Below are 17623 nucleotides of genomic sequence, written 5' to 3'. Positions count from 1 at the left end.
ACCGGTATGCCTTTACAAGTTGTCCTGTGCCAGAATCAACCTAGAAAAGTTCCCACATTCCAGATCACAGTCACTGTGACAGTTTTAAAGATCAAGTTGGAATGGAATGAAAGAAACTCAGAGATGGCATTATTAGCATTACAGAGCAATATCAATTGCAGTTAATGGTTGTTCCAGTTGATTAGCTAAACTGAATTACCATTAAGTGACACTGATCTCACAGACAACGCTGAGAGGGCAAATTACAGTGGCAGAATGAAAGTGCCAACACACACTGTAATGAAGGTAAAAAATAGTAAACAGGGCATTTGTTGCATAATATCCATCATGTATGCCGAAAACGATAGTCAGAAACTGAAATGATTTCCTTGAGGGATGTTATGTAAGAGGTACCGGTATTCTACCATGGGAAGGAAGTTTATTCAATTTATTGAAAAAAATGTAACAGTACAAGAAACTATAATTACACATAGATGGGTCAGCTGTTATTCAAGTCACATTATTTTAGGCAACTCATATTGATAATTGTGAGAGATACAGTATCCTTTGGAATGAATGCTTCTTATTCAAGTAATCACACTGCAGAACTCAAAATTCGCAGGAAAATGTAGGGGGAAACACCTGGTACAAACTCATAAATGGCACTGGGGATTATCATGTTATCACTGATCACTAAATTATGCAGTTACTGACTGTAGAGCCACTTTGCATACGAAGTGATGATCTTTTCATGGGCGATATCAAAATCTTGTTGCTGCCATCAAAAGTAAACACTGGTGAGAGCTTTTTGTACAGACAGTGACTGCAAGCAGCAAGCAATACAAGCAGCAAAATAACATTATCACATACTGACTGCACTGACATGTAACACGGTTCAGGATGTTTAAATAAGTTGAATTATTAAACATGGCGTCAACGACACTTGGCTCACATTTTTTTCAATGTGGCAGGCTAGAGAGAGTTTACTTACCTAGGTTTACCCCTGGGAACATGCATACCAAGTTTCAAAGCAATCGGACTATCGTGTAATTTCAGAGCAGATGATTTGACCAAAATTTGAAAACATTCCTCAAAAAATAAAAATACGAAAATTTCACCACAATTTGAAGAAACTCAACTAATGTTGCCTCTGGGTACATGCACACCATGTTTCAAAACAATCAGAAAAGCTAACTCAGAGAAAATGATTTTTTGACCAAAAATGCAAAAAATTGCCCCAAAAATACAAATATGAAAATTTCACCACAATTTGATTAAATCTAACAGAGGCCAGGTCCCTAGGATCATGCATACCAAGTTTCAAGGCAAGAAGATTTTTTGACCAAAAATGGGAAAAACTGCCCCAATAATACTGGTACAACTATCAAAATTTCACCACAATTTGAACAAATGTGACTAAAGTCACCATAAAGAACCAATATACCAAGTTGCAACCAAATCTGGCCTGTGGTTACAGAAATTCGGCAATTTGCAGGATTTCCCCCTTTTTTTACCTCATTTACATATTTTTGACACTAAAATGTTCATTTGAACAAATTCACATCTCGACCCCTTGTTGCACCTGTATACCAAATACTAAGATTGTGCATGTAGTTGCTGCGGTTTCGGAATTTTGGATGTGGATGAACATACCGGTACATCCATCCGCACATACTAATATACATACATACACATACTAATATACATACATACAAAATGTACAACATACATACAGACACATAGACACTGCCAACCTACCATAATATATCAGCTCTCTTTGGTATTAAATACATATACCAAACGTGAGCTAAAAACTGTTCTAAATCTTGAAGATGTCTAGTATATTTGCATTTATTATGATTCTCAATCAGTTTTTTTTGGTTTTGTTATTTTTTAACAAACTTTTTTATTGAGGTCTGACTAAAAAAACACCTTTTCAGTCCTTTTACATAAATTATATAATACGACTTGACTGCGAGATGTTTGACTAAACGTGTATGACACTACTGTGGAATCAGATATCCCCATCAACAATGTAGATGTCTTACATTTACAGTAAACATATTTTCATTGAACTTGATGGAAAAATGAAAATCAGACTGCTTTTGCAGCTTTAAAGGTATGACGATATTCAAAATACACACAACACCTTTCCTTCATGAGAAAGATCCAGCAGTACGTGAATTAATTGCTAAAACCTTTATGACGAGCAGAGATCTAGTTCCTTTTACTGAGTGTACATATTTTTAATGTAAAAAGAGATATATAATATATTATAGCCCAAACATGGGACTATGTGCCCGAGGGTAGGTGACCATTTGCTGGACGTAAGGAGGGCAAATGGTCTCCTGCCCCGAGGTACATAGTCCCTTGTTTGGGCTATAATATTTTATTACATGCCTCTCTTACTCAGTTTGCATCAAAAATATTTACGTTTATTGGCAAATTATAGTCAAATGCTTTATTTTCATTTTAGACGAAAAACGGTTAAAAATAGAACGATTTTCATCATCGAATGGCGCATTGATATATTTAAACTACTGTTATGCGGTTTATCAATATTTTTATGCGAAATTTTCCAAAAACCGAATTTTCTGTGCAAAACATGCAATTTCAAGACTTTTACGTCGAAAAGTTTTCAAGTTGAAAATAGTTCCGGTTCACTTTCAGTCCAGTGATGACTATGCGGCCCGCGACGTCATCGGCGAGTTACCATTGAATCCTATGGAGCGCGCGACGTTCGATATACCAGGCATGTAATAAATGACTGTTTGCGCCGCAAATAAAAATGGCACAGGTTTAGAGATTCTAAAAAATACATGTATATTCCAATGGTGTTATAATTCCTCTGCATCTAATCCATTAGAACATAATCCTCAGATTAGAAGCACTGCATCACAGTTCCCAGCAACCACTACATAATGCAAGATGAATACCTTGCACAATGTCATTTCCCTTCAACACACACCTTTTACTGATGTAATATGGAAATTAAGTATGTGAGGTGTACATTTTTCCAGATTCAAGTGACCCTAGTCTCCTCTTCTGGTTGTCAAAATCAGTTTATAGGAATTATCAGTCAAAACACAACTGACCTGCCACTTTGAAGAACTTATCATTATTGACAGGTGAACAATTTATAAAGGTGTCCTATCACAACGAAGATAATGACTTGAATTACGCGTACATCTTGTATACTGGTATGCTTTAGGTATTAGAAGTTATGATCACCAAAAAAGTTACACGTTTATGTCATATATTTTATTAGTAATCAAATTTTTATACAGTTCTGTGCCTGTACCACATATATACATGTAACTTTCACTTATTGCAGAGCTTGATATAATCATATGTTGGCTTGATGTGTACATGAAAACCTAAAATTCTGGCTGCAATGATGAAGTATGCTAGATGCAGCATTTAGTCATTGTGGCAATATTATTGCATGACAGCATTACAACTTACAAGCACACAGTCACCAGACTAGCAGTGCAACTCCATCAAGGGAGTGGATCCTAACACACAATTGAAAACCTACACAAGTACTGAAAGTTGGAACAGTTTTAGCCAAGGTGTCTTCTCACACTGCAAATATGTGGGACTCGCGTGTCAGTGTGGTTTACACAGCTGAGATTAGCTGCAATACTTAAAATTCATGCACCTGAAAATTTTAAAAGCTTCAATAATGTCAATTATTATACACCTACTGCCGTAACCTGTGAGTTTGACCGTCCAATAACTTTCCGTATTTTGTATAGTACGCGGAGTCCTGAATACGGGAGACGCGCGACGTGCCTGTTTGACCTTTGACCTAGCGTTTATCGGATGTAAACAAACTATTTTACTGTGAGTTATAGAGATAATAACAAGTTCCACCAAAATGTATTCGTAGTATAAGGTTTAAAACACGCTAAACACAAAACTGAGTCTAAATGCAATTGATTTTTATTTTAAAAAAACTAATTAACCCTTTTCCTGCCAAGTCGGTGAAAATCCGCTTGAAATTCGGTGTAGCTAGAAGCTGAGCAGCCACGGCCGTTATCCTCCTAAGGCGGTGGAAATCGGGCTCCTTTTTGGTACCCCCTTTCCTGCCTAGTCGACGGAACTACGTGTAGCAAACCCTTGCTCACGCTAGGGGTCGTTCGAGGACAGGTTTTGGGCGAGGAACGGCGTTTGCTCTCGAAATGGGTTCACAGGGAGTCCAAGGACAGGGAAAGGTGCAGAAACCTGTCCGCCAGTCCCCCACACCCGAGGGGGGCTGGGTTTTTTTACCGCTTTTTAGCGGACTTGGCAGGATAGCATGGTGATGTTTTCTGGCGGAGTTGGACGTACTTGGCTGCCTGGCACTATACAGATTGCTGCCGAACTTGACCAACTCGGCAATGCTAATCTAGAAGGCTACCTCTTGCAAACGACTTGGCAGATATGCCGATGGTGCGAGACGAAAGTCACTTATACAGTTTGTGCGTGACTGAAAATGAGAACGTATTTTTGACGGGACGGCTCGACTTGTTCCTCCCATGGAACGGATATGAACGACTCGGAAATACCATTACAAACTGGTGTCCGACGTACTAAGCTGGGCTTCAGCTCTGCAAGTTCAAGCCAGGCAACGTCCTTCACTGCCTTGGCCGTGCCATTCAATGGACGTAGCTTTGGATTTTTTATTTATTCCACCGTCCGAAGTACTGGCTCTGGTTTGCAGGCAAACGTATCCTCTTGCCGACGCATTGGTAACTACGTACGCTGTTTGCGTACAGAGAATTCAAAAGGGCACATGAGGTCAAATATGCTACATGTACGGGGATACCGTCTGCATTTAGCAGGGACTGCTTTTGTTATGCAAACCAGCTAGCAGTACAATATGGCTGCCAGCATGTGGACACGTCGATGGCTAGAACAATGGAAGCATATTGCGTTGCACCCGTGCATCGCAAAAGTGAACTGAAGACTTGGGGGTAGTGACTGGTTATCACTGGTTAGCTGCAGCCCAAGCCATGTCGGTACAAACCCGTACCTGACTGAGGACCACTCGATTAAGTCAGTAATGAACGGTAACACTCGTAAGCCAACTCCCAACTGAGCTGGCAAAACTACGTAAAGCTGTGCTTCAATGGCTCAGCCATGTCGTTAATACAACGGCAAAAACGTAGTTTTTGTGCTACACTGCCAAGTCGTTGGAGGTACGTATTCAATTGACCCTACCCTGGGAAACAGGACAGGTTTGACGGTGCTGCTGCACCCCTAGCACGACCCTCAGGGTCTCTGACTAACAGACGAGTGAGGTGATGTTTGTGCCTAGCGGACGTACGTAATACTGAAGGAGTTTATTTCCGAAAAAATAAACATGAAACGGCAATAAAATGACGCACTCCCAGGGGCAAACAAAGCCGGTGACCTCAATTTTTTTTCTGCAGCAACCCTTGAGCTCCTTCCCCTGTCTACGGGCATGTAGAAATTATCGAAGTCTAACACGTATAAGTACGGCTAAAACTACCCTGAAAATGGGCGATTTCTGCCAAAATGCCTGGCAGGATAACATGCAGGAGAGCCAATCTTTTGCAGGCACATATTATGGGGCGGTTTTCTACTGACTTGGGAGAATAACGGACAAGGGCGCTCGGCAGGAAAAGGGTTAAATTGAAAACATTCAGCGAAGTTTGCTTGTACTGTACTGAAAATTAATTGGCTTTGTGCCAACGCAAGGGACTTGTACTACAGAACAGTAGATCGCGCGCGTTCCACTCATATCGCGCGTGTTGCATCCTCAAAATTTACCATAGAATTAGTTTATACGGACGATTAATGGAGGGAGGTGTATAATAATAGGGTTATACACAAAATACCGCCCTCTATGGACTCGGGTTCAGTAAGTGACGTATTGGACTCGCCTTCGGCTCGTCCAATACGTCACTCATTGAGCCCTCGTCCATACAGAGCCGTATTTTGTGAATAACCCTATATTATAAATTTATCAACTATTACCTAGAAACTTCCTGAATGACAATCAGCAAGTTAGAGATTTATGAGCACTTGCTGATTTTTTCCCGTTGGGGATGCAGATGAAAATTAGAATGACAACCAAATGTAATCATAAATAATTATTACTACATGCATGCTGAATAAAAAATGAATTAAAAAGTTGTAAAGTAAAATACTATAGGGACTCAATAACTGCTACAACAGCATGAAGACATGGGATCTTTTTCTTGCGAGGGCTGATATCCCACCAAATATGAATGGGCAGAAAGAAAACTAACTACATTACCATAGGAAACTTTGATGCTGAGAAAGCTATGAATTTTCACTGTTAATCTGATGCATCTATGCTATCTATTTTCTGTGATCGAAGCCATGCATCGACAATAGTGTCAGTGACCAAGACTGCATGTAGTGAGCTGCATATTCGTATGAAGCACGGGCATTCCAACTGCGGGGACAATACACAGCAGCAGATTCCACACGTTTGATATGCAAATGAAAATCACGACTCCTTTTGGATGTACCGACAAATAGCCATTGGGCACGAACTAGTTGCCAGGGGGTAACATATTGGGCAGTTTTGTCGGTATGTGTGATGAACATCCACAGCCTGATTGATTACATCCTAAAGATGAAGGAAAATCTAATCATTTTCACCGTTTCAGGCGATCATGATTTTTCAAATGCAGTACGGGTCTAGATTTACTGCGTCACTTCCCAACATAACTGTCAGAGCCCAGGTTTCAAAATTGATACATTGCTGTAATCAAGCTGGAAACACTTTACAAATCTTTCCCATAATCACAAGCTGGGTAATAACATCCTCCGACAACATTATATTTTACCTTCATTAAGTGCCATTTTATGGCACCTGGTCCGACATAAAAAGTTACAAATAACCTTAAAGGTATTTTTATCGCAGTAAATATTCATCTCCTTATCATAGCCCCAAGGTTTTTTGTTTCATTACCTTTTTTCTACACACAGCTTACCATTTCACATATCCAAAGCCATTGAAACTTGCTTAATAAAGGTGTAAATACATGTACTGTATGTCCCCAAACAACGCTTTTACAACTCCTGGTTCAGGACAATAATCCGATATTTATCGATGGGCATTTAAAAAGCCCTCAGCAACAGGCTGTGTTCGGCTGATGCATTTTTAAGGCCAGCCCATCTCAAAGGCAGACAGTCTGTATGTTTCCACCATCATAACTGATTATTACCCGGCATAATTATTGATGCTAGTAAATGTACAGAAAGACCATGAATGCCATCCATTTAAACAAAATACCAATTTCCTAATTTCTAATGATTTTGAAGCTGTTTACACAGTAACATCTGTAAAGAGTTTTAGAGTATCTTGATCCTTGATCGTCACCCATTTGCTACAAGTCTGTTGTCTCCTGATTATACTTGGAAAAGGTGTACCCTTATTTGCAGAAATTGGATGACAATGGTTGAATCATTTTTTCCCCATTGTTAATGAACATTTTATGGTATCCATTATCAGCATTTGCATAACTGATTAACATGCCTGACAACTTTCAAAGTACTTAGATGTTAATGAGACAAATTCTACCCTTGGGAAGTAAGTATTTCATAGAAGACAGTGTGCTATTTATTCATTTCATAACAACTGTGCAGGCTCTAAATTTTTCTTTTGGCATGTGCACTGACTGAAAAAACACTCAAGCCTATTAGTTGTATCAATGATTTAATCATGTTTGGTACAGGTACATGTACATGATTTTATTGCCAAACTTCTCAGTGGTAAGTAGCACCACAAAAAGGCGATATCTTAAATTTTGATTACATATTAAACATTGGTACAATTTTGACTCAGTTTCCTCAGCATCATAAAACTGTAACATTTTAATAAACCACTAAAATGTGAATACCCAGTAATTCAAAACTAGGATTTAACAGCAGAAAATCAGTATGAAGCTTCCAGTGATTTTGAAATTATGAAAGCTAAATTTAGAAATGCAGCCCAAGCACTTTATATTTATATGCAGCAAGCTGCAGATATATAGTATTACTATTATAATGCAATTGGAACATACACAGATCTCCGTATTGCTCTGGATAAGATGATACTCATTGAAATTCAGTGCATGGTGTGCACATGGAGAATATGATATTCACACCAGCTGGTGATAGTGAACAATTGTAAAATATAAGCCTCTAGTATTGGAACATGTCCAAACTAATGGTGACCAATTTTGTATGTGGAACTTTGCTCCTGCGTAAAGCATTGTAGCGACTGTTGGTTTTTATCCCAGAAATTCAAATTCAAACAAAACATTTCTGGTGTGGCTTTGCCTGTTTTTATTGATAATCTGATGAAAATGCTGGGTCTGAATAGGCAAAAATGCTGAAATTGTTGCAAATGACAAATTTAAGTCAGAAATATAGTTGAGAAAATTTGCCAAAAAACTGCTAATTTTCAGGTTCCATACGAGAAACTTGACGTTGAAAGACTCAAAATAGCTGTGTGGACAAAAATATTGAAACTAGCTGACAGTTGATTGTTCATATCAATATTTACTATTGCAGAACTACTGTTACACCCAGTAATTACATTCCATTCCCTATGAGATCACAATCATGTAAAACGGTGCACTTCCTTTGTAACACCCTTTCCACTATACAATGTTTCATTTTAATTTTCAATATTTATTTCAGTGATGTTGGCTGAATGCTTATTAACTCAGTAAATTTCACAAAGCTATGTTTAAATGGTCTTGAACATGTCTTCAGTATCACTGTGGTTTGCTATAATGATTCCTTAAAATTATGCTAAACGCACTCCTTAATGTGATCAACAGGATCTGAACAACATTTACTTTGTTTTTGCTATTGAAATAAAAAAACACCTTTCAGTAAGTTCTCATATAACATGTAGGATGTTATTGTATGGAGAACGTATATTTACAGGTAATTGCCGTACTAGTATGAGAATCCACGGGTGATCAAGAAACAGTGAAAATCATATTCCTGTTCACTCAGAATATAAATTGTTAAAATTAACCCTATTTATTTCATTGTTGTAATGTAGACTTTTACAAGGGAAACTTTGCCATTGAAATGATTGAAATTGGATTAACAGAATCATAGCAAATTTGATTATATCTACACTCAACGTTTTAACAATCTTTCAGTGATGAGGTCAATGACCTGCATCTACACTGTAATAAAATGAGCTTAATTTTGACAAACCGATACGCTCAATTTTTTTCACACGTACACTCATCCCAGTTTAGAAATCTACACTGACATTTCTAGGTCAGCAAACTGGTAGTTTAGGTATCACAAAACTGGAAATGCATAGATCATGTCAGCCCTCTTTGATCAAGATATCTAAATCTGAATGCACCTGATTATTCGCATGAATAGATGGAATATGAAGTAGGTCTTGGTACACCTTTTAATTAACCAATCTATATCAACTGCTATAAGTTGACGAGGAAGTTAAGGAGCTGCAGTTTTCTATTTATATTTATTAGTATCTACATGCTTTTCTGGTAGTGTATGGGAAATAAACTTACAGCAACTAAATATTACCCTAGTGACAAGTTTTTGGCAATTTTACTATCACATGAATTTTTATGTCCTGCAAATGTTACTTCTTTTTGTTGGGAAATCTAATGTTTCTCTGAAGTTAATACAAATATCAGAATTATTCAAAACATGAGTAAATTTGTTCAACAGTTCAACAACATTATGGAATTTCAGCAATTTATGACATATAATTGTTATTATGGGATATGTAAACAATAAGAAAACAGCCATGAAAAAAGGAAAAGGGTTTGTCGGTGTTGGAAGGAGTTTTAATTGATATAGACTATACTTTGCAACAAGAAACATAACTTGAGTAATTATTTGACAACTTTGATGTCATTAATCAGAAAGTGCCGATATCCATCAAATTACCAATGGGATACTTGAATTCAAAGCAAAAAGGTCATGGATTTTTACTGCAGTACATGTATGTTCTTAGACAACCAGACACTGCCACAGGTACTTGTACAAACATCTATGAAATCAGCAGACATGACAACCTGACAAGGGGCAGAGAAAACAACAAACTAGGATTATGAAATTATTCTAATCTGTCTCGAGTCTTGAATACTACACAGACAATACTCACAATAATGGGATTTGTCGACAATCCCTTTTGCCAAGGCTCTGTGTTTATTTAACTGTCTGTGACGGTTTACTGATACTATGAACTAGAAACCCACAAAACTAACATGTACACGGCACAAAAACTTGTCTGGTTCTGCTGTATTAGTGTACATGCAAATAGTAAATCAACCCTATGCCATGAACAGATATTGCCATATCTTCAATTATTAGGAGTTACAAAATAGTGCAAGCTAGAGGCTAAAGGAATGTCTTGAAACCGGATGTGTGCATTGCATATACTCACCTTAAACCTTGTCCTGATAAAAATGTTGTCTGATAAGTCCTCTTCACTGTTTGATATATACAACTATTAAAGCTCAGGTTGTCATGGTTATTGCAAATATTTAATCCTACAAATCTGAGACAGTACTTGTAAATTATTGATCTTATCTCACCTTGTTTACAGACACACGCCAGCCCTGCCTCACCCTGCTGATACTGTATTGTACAAGTCAGCATGGAAGTAAATAAAGGATAGAGTCTCTCCACAGAACAACCCACTCTGTAAAACTTTCATCCTACACATGTCCAATAGAGCACTATAATATAATACCTTGATTGCGAATACGGCAAGTACCAGAAGTTCCAGTATCATGAATTTGGATAATACATGATACATGATGTATTTGATATACCGAAATTATCAATTCTTCACAGACAGTCCCATTTGTTACGTGAAATTCACCGTATAGTTTCCTTTGTGTATGGGTGACTGCAACATATAGTAAGCCATAAAATGCGCCACGATGCTTCAAAAAGTTTACAATGGCTATGTATACTTTCAGAATCAGACAACCATGTTTTGATAGACAGCGTCTTGTTTTTAAAAAATGTCTTTCCTGTTGTTGGTCAATGCATAAAATCCATTAAGTAAATTGCAAAGTGGAGTCCCAGAGCTCAGCCTGTGTTCCGACACCAGACAGTCAATGTGTGAGTTGAATTATGAATGTACACTGACTGACTACCCTGGCAGTGATAAACTTTTTTGTGCCCTAGTAAGGCTATCCACCACTGTAATTATGTACACTTCAGTGAGCTGAAGAATTTAGGAGTTTGTTTACAGAGCCTGGATGCCAGATGACCATTCCATTTTCCCCGGCATTACCGAGATATTCTGCTGATTTGTAGAGATATTCTGCTGATTTGCAGCCAGTCAATGAGACTAAATATGTGACAGTGCTTTACTGGGATGGAAGAGCCATTTCTCAATTGTTCCTGGGTCAAGGTCTCCTAAAATACAGCTCTGATCATCAATCAGTCATCTTGTCTGGTGTATCTTTTAATCGGTCCATGTGTTATATCTTTTACAGCTGTCTGTTGTACAAGATTCTCAGGATTCCTGGCTAATGGAACAATAACTCAGAACTATGGGTAGTGCTGCAATTAAAAGCTCTATACCTGTACAGGGGTTACAAACTTTCTGAGACTTTTCACTATGTAATCAATTGTAATGATTATTTGCCATGCAATGTACACTGGACCCAAAATTTAATAAGCCTTGTGTTGATAATCAATAGTTACCCTTGCATGAATGATGAAGAAAAACATGCGCTAAAAATAGACGTGAAAAATATTACTCTGGCCTAAGGTGCTTTGTAATCACAAAATACACTGTAAGCGTCACAAGCAGGTATATGGTGACTATCCCATTAAATCTGATGATCTATTATATTTTTGAGTGTGGCCCTGGACAAGATTAATTGGTGTCATTTTTCTCACATTTGAGACATTGTTGCAGGAAACAGTCTCAATCTAACATATTTAAGAATTTAAGATAGACAATCATTTTAATACAGATGCTCCTTGCCTTTGGGAAAATTAAACTATCTAAAAATTAACACGCAAATCTCTGTTAAATGTCTTCAAAAAGTTACTTAATTATGGCTGGGATGTTACACACCACCCTCCTTCTCTCTCGATATATTTACTACAACCCCATTTCATCCTCCTTATTTTGAAGCACCCTTCCAAAACTTGCTCTATTTTCTAAAATGAAATTGGGTGAATCTGGTGTAAAAAATGTGTGCTTCTGACAAACTGCTGGGAATAGCTGCTTATGTTGTGGAGGTCCAAAACCCCCTTTACTGGTAGTCAGTTAATACTAATGTCTATCATGCTGCAACAGAGCAGAGGTCTTCCTGAAAAGTATACGTGGAACTATGCAGCAACATATGTCTGGTCCGAGGGCCTTTCGGATGTTGATGTCATTGACCTTTTACGTTCCTGTACAGGGATTCTGACGACTTTCGAAACTAAGAAATCCATGGATGATCCCTCCTCCCCTCCCCCCCCCATACGACAAAACATGTAAAACATTTTAGTCAGTTTAGTTTTCGATTTCGAAATAAAAACTGTGGATTCTACTGCAAAGTGCAAATACCATAGGCAGACAAAAGAAAAAATTCTTCGTAACGCTCTTATTCACAGTATATTTGCGCGAACCGGCTTGCACTGCCGTGAATAAGCCGCTAACTGAAAGCAGTGTGTACCGTACTGATATTGTATTATTTATACACATAGCCGCGTCTTGTCAGTACGCACAGTAGCATACTGCGCAGTTGAAACTAGCTCGAAGAGAACGGCGAAAAGTAAGTGAATCGAAGTAAAATACCGTAGTTATCGTGTTCGTGGAGGTACAAGCGAGAAGGTTTCTCGCTTGTACCTCCATGGCGAGGTGGTCTGCTGAGAAGAGATAACGTTTGTTGTACAAACAGCCCGCTAATATAACGACTAACGTATATGTTACTGACAGTGTCGAATGAGTCTGCGACGGGAAGACACGGTGCGAGCTGTGTGTGCCGTTTCAGTAACAACTGAACTAGAGAAAGCATCTCTGTAACAATTTCAAATATTTACTCAGCTGACAAAAATTACGTGCAATATCTTTAAAGTTTTCAACGACAGAAACGGTGTCGTTCAGCGGGCGAATCGCTCTGAAGATACTACTACTAATCAACGCTTGAAGAGAATGTGTGACCTGACCCTTACAGCAACTTTTGTGGCACCTTGCAGACGGCAACCCAAAGTAGTCAAATCACGACCGGCTCTCCAAAATAATGACAAAAATTATGTAACATACCTCAGAAGTACGACATTTCTCTGCTTCCTCAATCGATTTCTTCAAAAATGCGAACGTTTTTTGGAGCTGGTACGCGTTGCACCACCGGGGAAACACCCAACACAACACACCAAGACTCGCCGCAACCGGAACTGTCAGTGTATTGTACGAAGTAACACAACAGAGACAGACAGCGAAATAGGTCAACGCTTGAGGGCGGGTTGCAAACCGTGAAAAGAGGGATGCAGATGGTGGCGCAGATACCGGTAAAGATCCGCAGGCTGTTCTCATCAGTGTCAGGCGTACGAATGTTTCCTAGATCGTCGTCGGATGGGAAGTGACTGACACTGTCTGTGAGGCCGAAGGCCGAACCTCGGTACTGTATAAGAATACAGTACCGAGGTTCGGCCTTCGGCCTCACAGTACAGTGTCAGTCACTTCCCATCCGACGACGATCTAGGAAACATTCCGTACGCCTGTGGTTCTCATCAGTGATAATACAGTGCTTTTGCAAAGGCTAAAGAGCGCAGATACTTGATTTAATCTATGGTAAGATGTCATTTGTCCCATATGATTCCTATGATATACCAGGGGAAAGCTCATGAAGCTAGCTAAATGGTTATCGGCTATCCTGCTTCTGTGGACAGTGACTGTTTAGCCAACAGGTTCTACATAAGGGAGCCGTCATTATTTATGGCCTGGGGGGGGGGTCTCTCAAAAATCGAAAGCTACAAGGGGGGGGGGTTGTTCAAAAGTGGAGAACAAGAAGGGGGGGCTACTCAATTTTGTTGATCTGTACTGAAGCATTTAGTGAAGTTATGAATTAATACAACAATATTAGTAAAGAACAGCAATATGTATGCTTCAGATATGTATGTTCATACCCGGTATATGTACACACATACACACACAATTAATATATATATATATATATATATATATATATATATATATATATATATATATATACATTTTTTCAGTATTTCCTGATTAAAAATTGATATACTTGCCTGATCATTCATGAGAAACAAACTCATCTTTTATTGCAGGAAAATAAACTCCTCAAATACCTGAGCGATACAGATTCTTGTATCTTTGAACAAAAATGTAAATTTTAATAATATTATTGTTGTTTAATACTTTTATTGTTGTATTAATTCATATAATTTAAAAAAGGAATACAGGCATTGTGTGCTCATTAAATAATTTTGACCCTGATACAGGTTTGTATTCACATGACAGTGTACAGTCCTGTACATACAGTGCTGGGACAGGCAGAAATTTCAGGCCCTGTCACATCACTTTTTCCACAGCACTGTATACAGCCATGTCATCAGAGCACTGGATACAGACCTGTACATCAGCCCCTGGTCATAATCTACATCGTATAATTTAAATGTGACAGCTATGATGATTAGATGCATCTAGATATCGCGCACGAAATACATTGTTTGTAAACAAGAAACTCGCACAGGTGCAATTCCGACGACAGTTTCCCTTGAAAAGTAATACAAACGTTCTCCAAGTTCCTCAGGAGCACTGTGCGACTTCTTTCAACATCAAGCGAATCTTTGACACAAGCGATGGGTTAGTAGTACCATTCTATATTTTTCACAGAACTCGAAATGCTGGTATCACAATGTTCCTGAGATAAGGCCATCGCTATGTTCATCAAGTTCCAACAAAAATGCTGCACCAAATGTTTTCAGTGTATACAAGCTCCATGTGGGCAAGCGGTACTCGAAACAGATTTGATAACGGTGACCAGGCGTTAAACTTCATTTTGAACTCCAGAAAATTACATCTAGGACTACGCGCTTGATATGCTTGGCACATCAGACAATAGAATAGACTTTTGTACGAACATTTTCACTTTCAGATAATCAACGTGTTAGAAATTCTGTGGCATCTAGTTCATCCTGCCGCTAGTGAACTACGAATGTTGTACCTTTCAAGAAAGACACAGTAATGTAAGAGTATGAACTTGCCAATACTTTAACCATTTCAACTACACTTTAATTTGCGTGTCGGAAAAGAGAGAGACGAGACTTGAAAACGATTTCATATTAAAAGAATAAGGCATAGCTCCATCATGAATAACCGAGTGAACTTTGGATAACAAAACGATTTTGATTCTAACAGTAAGGTATAGCTTGATCATCAATACCCAAGTCCTCTCTACTGACCATTAATATAATGATGTCACTTAGAATTGTCTGGCTGACACAAAGCCAGGTTGTATTGGTAACGTACGAGATGATCAAGGTATCGCCAAATTACAACTAATATAGGGTAGTTCTATTTATGTTGGTAGCAAATTTCCATATTACAGCAGAAGTAATGAGACGGTTTTCCGATTAAGTCAACGAAACAAAATCAGTTTTTTTCATTTTCTCGTCTGACTTTTTTGTACTGAGACTGTAATTTATTTATATATTCCTTTATCAATGGACCCGTCTTCTATAATACAGAATGCAATATTTATCTTTTTTGTCACCTTGTGTCATGCACCTTGTGTCGCTATTGCCAAGTGTGTTTGTTCGGGCAGGGACCCACCTTCGGGAGATTAACATACGCCGACCTAAACAAGCTCTACGGACCTGACGATGATAACTCTTAGGAAAAGTCACATGCCATTCGATCATTCATTCATTCGATCATTCATTCATTCATTCATTCATTCATTCATTCATTCATTCATTCATTCATTCATTCATTCATTCATTCATTCATTCATTCAGCAAATCAATCAACCAATCATCTCTTGACTGGGCAATCAAATAAAGATAATGTGAAGATGCGAGTCGTATGCTTTTCAAACCCCGCGTCCTGAGTCATTGAGTAGTCTTTCCCATTTGTTACAGGGTTACATATTTCTATTGTCATCATGATGACTAATAAACCCACCGCGAAAATTCTGAATAAGATGCCTGTTTACCTTTCAGCTAGGGTAACGAGATCAAACATAAGTTTTGATCAAGATATTTCAGTTCTGTAAACTTTCGGATAAAAACATAAGTAACATATAGATATCTTGCTTGAGGGCGCTCTCTAAAGTACAGGGAAGTATCTGGGTGGACTTGATTGGGACGACCGGTGTAGACCGGTGCACCCAGGCCAAGTAAGTTCGTACTTGATTGGGTCGGGGATTCTGCGCGCGCATCTATTCGGGGATCCCCGAATAGCCCGATCGATTTTGGTCGGGGCAGACGACGAATACAATATGGCGGCCACTTGATTGGAGAATCCACCGGACGACCCCGACCACGTGACGGCAAGAACCGGTCATACTCGGTCACATGAACCGGGGCGTCCCAATCAAGTCCACCCACTGTTCCATCGAGCCGATTATGTAAGGTACTTTAACGGTCAACAGTTAAAATTGAACTAGCCGAATTACAATCAAGAGTCCTGATTAGAAAAACAATACTCAGCTCAATGAGGTACGGTGCGGGCCGGCCAAACTTTGCTTGTGCACATCGAGGCACAACATGAATGGAACAAATCAAAACAAAACAAAACAAAACAAAACAAAACAAAAATGTAAGTCAGAAAAGAATGGCAGGAGCTACCTACATAGATACTTCAGTCACTTTCCCTGTGTGTCATAAAAGACCACCCCCTGAAAAACAATACAAAGACTCGATTGTGAATGGTCTAGACCTGTCTGTATGTGCTCCAAGGGGAACATTTGAAATGTGTGTGTGGTCCTTTATAAATGGATTCTTTGAACATACGTGTACTTCATATACGATAGGCTGTGACGGGCACTGTCTCAGACTCTTGGAATATCATGAAAGACAGTCTCTCTACCCACGAGGGACTGTGCATTAAAGTTTCACCAACACAGTCGTCTTATTTTTGGATGCTCATACAATTGAAAAGAAACCACCTTCCACTGTGGCTGAAATTAAGTTTACTATAAGTTTTTTTGACAATTTCTAGTACCTGATTGAGTGAAACCACAACTAAAACAAATTTACGTGGTATACATTTACATGACGTATTACAACAGACAAATATTTTTTGCGGGGAGGAAAAATGTGTCCTGACGGTACCCGAAGCAAGCCTGAACCATTCGGATCTATAAAATCATGCAGCCCCTGACAGCATATTTGCCTCTTTCTCATGTGAAACTCCAATGATCATTTCAGTAAACTGTTGCTGAAAACATAAATTGCATTTCTACTCTGATCATGCTCTTTTCTCTCGAAACATGTGTGCAATACAGCTCATAAAAGTTGACACAGCTGCAGTGAAGCACCGCCCAGAGGTCTGAATTCCATCAGCGTATATACTTGCATATTTTCCCTGGCTAAAACATTGTGACTCTCGAAGTGGCAAACAAAGATATGACTTATGGAACAATCACTGTGTACAAAGCAGTTAAAATACCATAGCGACCAGATGATA

At 38.7% G+C, this 17623-nt stretch overlaps 1 protein-coding gene across 4 annotated transcripts in view; it reads right to left on the bottom strand.

Moving 5' to 3' along the window:
* Window positions 1–13402, bottom strand: part of LOC139130914 (kelch-like protein 20) — an 84205-nt gene extending 70803 nt beyond the window's left edge. Inside the window, exons 1-2 of one of the 4 annotated variants that reach the window (XM_070696721.1) lie at window positions 13232–13376; window positions 9898–10025 (exon numbers count right to left, since the gene is read on the bottom strand). The gene's annotated coding sequence lies outside the window, so the exon portion shown is untranslated. Of the gene's footprint in view, window positions 1–9897; window positions 10026–13231 lie in introns of all 4 variants that reach the window. The other 3 variants (XM_070696724.1, XM_070696719.1, XM_070696722.1) reach the window with 3 other exon arrangements.
* Window positions 13403–17623: the final 4221 nt, after the last annotated feature.

Source organism: Ptychodera flava, chromosome 4 (genome assembly GCF_041260155.1).
Source record: "Ptychodera flava strain L36383 chromosome 4, AS_Pfla_20210202, whole genome shotgun sequence".
Taxonomy (NCBI): Eukaryota; Metazoa; Hemichordata; class Enteropneusta; family Ptychoderidae; genus Ptychodera; species Ptychodera flava.
The sequence above is the reverse complement of the archived record's forward strand: the minus strand, read 5'-3'. Positions and strand labels throughout refer to the sequence as shown.